Here is a 7,094-nt window from a genome sequence, read left to right on the forward strand (position 1 = left end):
GGGAGACTTTTTGCTCTCCCAGCAGAGCAAAAGGAGAATCCTTTGCTTTTCTGATGCCTGTGAGATCACCAACAAAAAGCGACCCAGACGTATCCACAGAGAAATAACAGGAAAAAGCCCAATACACTGAGTTCAAGTCTACTCACACAGGTTAGGAAGATGGGAGCTGAGAAAAATCAGATTTTAAAAAGCTTCTCAGTAACAGGTACAACTTTCCATTTGTCCTTTCCCTTGATTTCGTACTTTACCCTTTGTTACTTATTGTCAGTTGTCTTCTAGCAGCCAAAATTACCATTGGTCTTCACCTTAGGTACTTATGACTTCCAAACTATTTCCAAAGAAAGGAGCGTACCACGAGTCACAGGCTGAGGATAGATTTTTGCATTAAAAAGCTCCAAGAAGAATAAACATGGAGAAATTACACGTTCAAGCAGAATCACATTCAGCCAAGTCAGGGTTCAGGTACGTCAGTTTTGACTGACGGTAGTACCTGAAAATCCGTTTCAAGGGCCAACAATGCAATGGGCTTACTGACGAAAAAGCTAAAAATATGGCCAGCCGCAGCTGAAGAGATGGTTTCACAAAACATGCTGACTTCCCTGCCACCAAAAGAGAGGACTTGCCGCCGCCTCCCATCTCTCCATCTGCTCCTTTGTTCTACTACCGTACTCCTGTGGCTCACCTCGCACTGCCTTAACAGTGCCTTAGAGCACTTTAGGAGCCAAGTTCACTCCCTGAGCAGGCAGGAAACTCACCCAGAAAAGCAGGTGGTGTTCCACCAGCTTCGAGAGCTCAACTGCCTTGCAGAGACAACCAGCAAGCATAAGAGGTGGCACAAGGAAGGAGGCAGGACCACGCATCGGGAAGAAGGAGAGGGAATTTGTCCATCTCCTTTTTGTGGCAGTCAGCCCGGGCTGCTAGCTCATACCCGGGTGAAACGGCACACTCAGTTTGCAGGGAGGGCTAAAAACCCCTTCACTTTTAGAAAGGACACCACCCAGGACACAGTCAGGCATCTTTTAAGGCAACTTTTAACTCCCTCTTGCACGGAGAGACTCCCTAGCTCTCTGGGAAAGGCTGCAGCTGACAGGCGTCGATCTTTCATTCCGCCAGAGGTGGAAGCTAAAGTGATTTCAGGGAAGGGTTATAAAAGGGTTTATAAAAGTTATACCAATTTTTGAATTGTTGTTCATGACTGGTTCCATGACATTTTCCCCAGAGAAACAGGAAGCAACTCACAAGCACTGGAGGAGCAGCAGATGGAAAAGTCACTTTCTGCACTCTCGTAGTCGTCAGGTTCAGTGAATTTGCACTTTGCCGGATTTTACTCCTGCAGAAAGAGGATTTAGCGAGTGAGTGAGCAGGTGATTTAGGGAGTACCACCGGGTCAGGTCTTTCCCGCTTAGGCAGAAAGCCTCCCCGCTCCCGGCGGTTTAGGCAAAAACCCTACATTTCATCCAAGCCCTAAGCTGTAGTCTAAAAAGCCACCAGCGTGACAGAGACGGTCTGTACCAGAATCCTACAATCGGCCTTATTTCACTCAAGTGCAGCCTACAGATTGTCTTGCCGAGTTTGTGCAGATGCTCCACAAGCACAAAGCTACAGCAGAAGGTGAGACGAGGAAAGCATTTCAGCTCTCTACCCCAACAGCCCCCAACAGCGAAGACCCTGTGTCTGATGCAGACCACAGATGTGACATCCCTCTCCATGAAAAAACAAACAAAACCAACACAGATCAGAACTTGACGCTGGAGCCACTTTACCCAGCTACCTCCTGCGGTTATTCCCCAACACGACTATACTTCCGTTCAAGAGTTGCAGTCCCCGTCTACCGTGGCGAAGCTCGCAGCAGTTCCCAAAGGCACTTCCGACCTTACGCTCTTTTTTACCTTGCTCGGTGCACCTGGACAGACAGACGTAGGCGCTGAGTGTCTCAGGACAGAACATACACGCAGCCTTCCCAGCACAGGGAGACAGTGGTGAGCAAGGCACTCCCAGCACACCACACTGCTCGCCTCTCCCAGCACGAATTCCAGAATCCCAGCACGAATTCCAGAATCCCAGCATCACAATGAAGAGAAAGGCCTTCCAGAATCACTGGAGGTCCTCTGGTCCAGCCCCCCTGCTCAGGCAGGGTCACCTACAGCAGGCTGCCCAGGACCGTGTCCACGCGGCTTTTGCGTATCTCATTCTGAAACATACTTTGACAAAGAGCAACCTGACAAGCCCAACTGCAAATGCATTTGCAACACGTGCAACAGGCCCGGCTTGTTGGTGACTCTCTCCTGCCAATTTAAGGCTTCTCTCCACCACACAAGTCAAGCAATACCACACCAGCAAAGCCTTGTCACCATTAGTTCTCTAAAACTGTATCCGACAGCTTCCTAGGTAGAAGGCACAAAATTAACAGAAGCCTGATTATGTTCGTTTCACTGTCTTAACAAAGCAAACCCCAGGCAGATCAATGCAGGAAAACCAGTTGATGCAGCAGGTGAACAAGAAGCTGTCCTCAGCAGAACAGGGTACGGTACTGTGTGCCCAAACGCCTGTGCCAGCTGCCAGCCAAGACCGATACAACCATCCAGAGGGAGCACCTGAACGACCCCGGTTAGCCATACACCCCACACAGGGCTCAGCATTCCCGACAGAATTAAGTCCCTAATTTTTATCAAACCCCCATCATTTTATCAAACATGATCAGGAAGCAATTATTAGATCTGAAAGACTGACGCCACGCTTCCTTTCTATTGGCAGAAGTTCCAGACCTGGAGTCACGGTTTATTAAGGAAGGGCAGAGAGGGGCGTGAGTAACAAATCTTAAAGATGACAAAAAGGGGAAAACATCAGACTCAGAAGACCAGAGGTTCATGGATCTGGCCGCAATGCCCGTTACTGGGAAACTCGCCTGAGCCACAGCAATGTGCTGGTGCTCCCACTCCTTCCAGGCTTCCTCCGGACGGGACTCCCACGTGGCCTGTGTGCTCCGGATCCGCCACTCATTCCCAGCCAGCAGAAACTCTTCTCCCTCCTGCCTGCAATAGCCTTACTTACACTGGGTTTGGGCTTTTGTCTTGATCAGCACTTGATAAGGGAACTGACTCTGAGCAACTGGATGTGCCCACGCCAGTGCTGCACATGAGGACAGGGACCATTTCTCAAAGGCAGAGCTGTCTTCTTTTCTTCTCAAGTTTTTAAAAGCAATGTGTCTGTGGAGAAAAAAACCAAACAGAACACCTTTGAAAAAAAATCCCAAGTCACAGATATTAAGTACTACTCCTGTATAGCCAGGAGCTGCGCGGGAAAACCCGTGATTTCAGCAAAAATCCGGTACTGGTAAACCACTCTTAGAAATCCTTTTGCTCTGAAACAGGATATTTCACCACATCATTCTAGTAAGAAGCCATTTGCTACAGATAGGAGGGTTTTAAAAAAATTAAAACAGTGTTTAAACTTTGAGAGAAACTAAGGGATATTTTCAACATTTCCTACTAAAACTGTTTTCTCTTATCAGAGAAGACTTTCTAAACTCCATCGTAACATACGTTTCAATACACCATTTTATTGTATTTTTGTTGTATTTTCCCCTAGCCAAATGTGCATGAGGAAACCGCTAGCAGACCTCAGGGTGGGCTAGCCAGTGAGCAGGAGGAAAAGCCATCTCTGGAAAGATGCGGTGTCTCAGCCAGAGGTCAGAGACGGAGCCCAGAATTGGGGCACAGACGACAGCTGGGCTCAAGGCTCTGCTGATCCTCTGGGGCTCTGCAAATGTGGCTGCGTGGGGGAACCTGCAGAGTGACAGCATGCCTCTGGTGTCACTCGTGAGCTTCAACTGCAACAAGCCAGAGAGGCGGCTTTCTGTGAGCTGCCCCAGTGCAAGATGGCAGGTGGTAAAGGCACGGCCCCGTCTCTGGCAGCCTGCGTAGCCAGCCGCGTTGCTGTCGTGCATGTGTGTGGTGCACCCTCAGCCTTGCTACTGGCCTGACCTGCAAACGGGAAAGCAGCAGCCGCATCCAAGGGTCTGGGACAGAGACACCCCCAGGTCTGGGGTGCACCAGGCCAGGCTCCTGCCGCCAGGAAGGACGAAGCCCCGGCTCAGCAGATTTGTAACAACCCTTCGCTACTTGGCAGACACCGGCATCAAGCTTTAAGCTTCGCAGTATTAAGTTCACCAACGCCAAAAAGAAACCTGTTCTGTACCAGGAAGACTACGGAGAAGAAGTAAACGACTCGTGAGACCCTATGGATTGGTTTCTGCCCGTAGCTTGTTTTCCCCACCAGAAATCAACAACAAAGCTATTTACGAGTGGTTACATGGGAACTGATGAAATTGCAGCAAACAATTTTATTGAAATAACAAGCCTGAGAGTAGCGTTCCACGAGGGGAAGTTCTGATGGGGGATTAAACTGCTCGGTTATCCTCAGACATATTTGCACACCGGGCATATTCTTGCAATACGATCCATGGCTTTATCCAGTGCACTTCCAAAAGGAGAGACGAATTTTATTTCCACCGGTGGAGGTGACCAAGAGCCTCCTTTTCTTGTGGTCCTGAAAAGAAAGAGAAGTATCAAATTGATTTTTTGATTACCAACAGTATTCAGTAGAGGAAAACGTTTTGCAATGTTGGAATTACAAAATCGATGCCAAAGAATTATTTATGGGCTTCTTTGAAGATAGGGTCAAGGCAGAAAACATACAGAAACAAGCTTCCTTTTGCTTTCGTTCCTTACCAGACTGTCCCAAGCATTCTCACTCAGTATTCGCGTGAGCTTTTTGAGCGCCCCCACGCCCTGATTTTAAGAGGCAACTCTCCCCAGACGGTTTTCCAGAAGGAACCGGAAAACACGGCCAGAAACAAGACGTTCTCTTTACTCGTCGTCTGACCCACTCCTGCCTTCTATGGGGAACTAAAGACCGTAAGAGCGTGGTTTCGTAAGGTGGAATGACAGGAGAGCACGCCATCATTGCAAAGAGTAGCACCCACTTGGCCTTTCCTAGCCCCTCCCTCTTCTGGTTCCAATAGAAAACTGAACCGTGAAGTGGGGAAAACGGTGCCCAGGAGACCAGCAAGCTGGACAGGCTCGCAAAGTCAGAGCAGAACTGTACCGCCAAGTGAGGAAGAGCAAGTGAGGTGGCCAAAAGCTGAATCGCTACCGTTGTTTCTTAATGACTGCAAGCTGGCTCTGTTCAGGGGAAGAGTGGGATTCTTTCCCCTTCTCAGACACTTTTTCAAGCATTTCATGAAGAAGTTTAGCACTTTTCTCATTTTGCTCAGCTATTGTCTTAGTCATTTTCTCCACCGCCTCCGGGCCGGAGCCGTGGCGTTTGCCGAGGCCCGTGTGGGGGCAGCCCATGCCGCTGGCGGCGGTGTCCCTACGGCCGGGCCGTGGCTTTGGCCTGTATGGGCGGAGGCGTGGCTTTCGCCGGGGCCTCTGGGCGGCGCAGCCGCCGTGGGCCTGGCCGATGCCGGGGCCGGTGGGGGGCAGCCGATGCCGCTCGGGCTGGTGTCGGGGCCGGTGGCGTTGTTTGTGCCTGTGTTGCGGCTTGGGCAGTCACCTGAGTTGTTTGAGTTTCTGCTGTAGCTTTCCGTGGGGGGGTTGTCTGAATTCCTACTGCAGCTTTCGGTGGCAGGGCTGCCCGAGTTTCTGCTGTCTTCGGCTTTGGCCCCGGGGTCTGAGTAGCAACATCACATGTCACATCATACTCACTCCTCACCGATATTTAACAATAAACCAGCCCTGCAACACACTCGGGAAAACCGACAACAGGATCACGTACGAATGAAAGTAACCTTCACTCTCGAAACGGCCCGAAGGTTTCTCATCCCGATTCTGTTACTGTCGCTTTGGCATCATCACCGAAGGGCAAAGTCAACTTTCCCCAGGTACGACCAAGAGCGTAATGAGGAAAAGAATCCATCCCGAAAGTGTAATTAGGAAAAGCCTCCATCACGAGATGCCCAAGATAGGCAGGCAGAACCGTTATCCAAGCAATTATTTTATACCTCTGAAGGCAAACCCACGCCAACGTGGCACGCTTAGACCACCGCGTCCAAACACAAACGAGAAACAGGCCATGCAATATATTTGACCGCTTAAACCCCACTGCATCCATTAACTTCATACAAAGCTCTCTAAAGGCACGATACCAGATTTCACGTAAGACCGACATGCTGTGAACTCTCTGTTCTCCCTGAACAAGCTGGAATTCAAACTATTCAGGCAATCTATCAGAGCTGCGTTCGTGCCCCACGTCGGGCGCCAATAAATCTGTCGTGGTTTTGGCCGAATTGGCCAATGGCCGGCGACAGATGCTCCCCCCCAACCTCTCGTACACGGAGAGGAGGAGGAGAGGTAGAGAGAGATTTACGAGCTTAGGAGAAACTAAACTGCTTTCATGAAATCCTAATAATAAAATAAAAAGGGAAAGAATGAAATAGATACAGTCCATACAAAACTGGACGAAGCTCCCAGGATGACGTCACCACACAAACCTCAAATCTCAAATTCTCCTAATTCCGAGTGTTCCTGCAGGCAGGCAGGTGACGTTACAGAAGGCCTAACATAGCCGTTTAAGACCAAATGCAAGTCTGCCATTCTGATTTGCAGTTCCAGTTCTCAACGTAAGCAGTTTGAGCAAACTCTATAAAACTGCAAGTGTAATCACGGTCTGTAAAGCCTTTAACTGGAAAAATCACTAACTACAGCCCACCTTACTCCATCAGTCCACGTGGGGTTCGAGTTCTCCTTCCTGGAAGATATTCTGGGTTCCTTTGCTCGTAGAGGAGGGCGAACTGATCATCCCGGAGATGCAGAGGGAGCTGCTAGGGGTGCGGTGCGAAGGCTGGGTCTGAGAAAGGACTCAGGAGGAAAAAAGACAAGATCCTGGGAGGGCACGTAGCCAGGACAGCTGACCCAAACTGACCAAAGGGATGTTCCATACCCTCTGCCGTCTGCTCAGCTACAAAAGCTAAGCGAGAGGAGGAGGGCTGGGGGGCATTCCTTATTACAACGCTTGTCTCTGAAAATTACTCTGAGGTGTAAAAAGCTCTCCGTCTCCTTCAGCTGCATCACATTCAACAATGTTTATTGACA

Source organism: Chroicocephalus ridibundus, chromosome 3 (genome assembly GCF_963924245.1).
Source record: "Chroicocephalus ridibundus chromosome 3, bChrRid1.1, whole genome shotgun sequence".
Taxonomy (NCBI): Eukaryota; Metazoa; Chordata; class Aves; order Charadriiformes; family Laridae; genus Chroicocephalus; species Chroicocephalus ridibundus.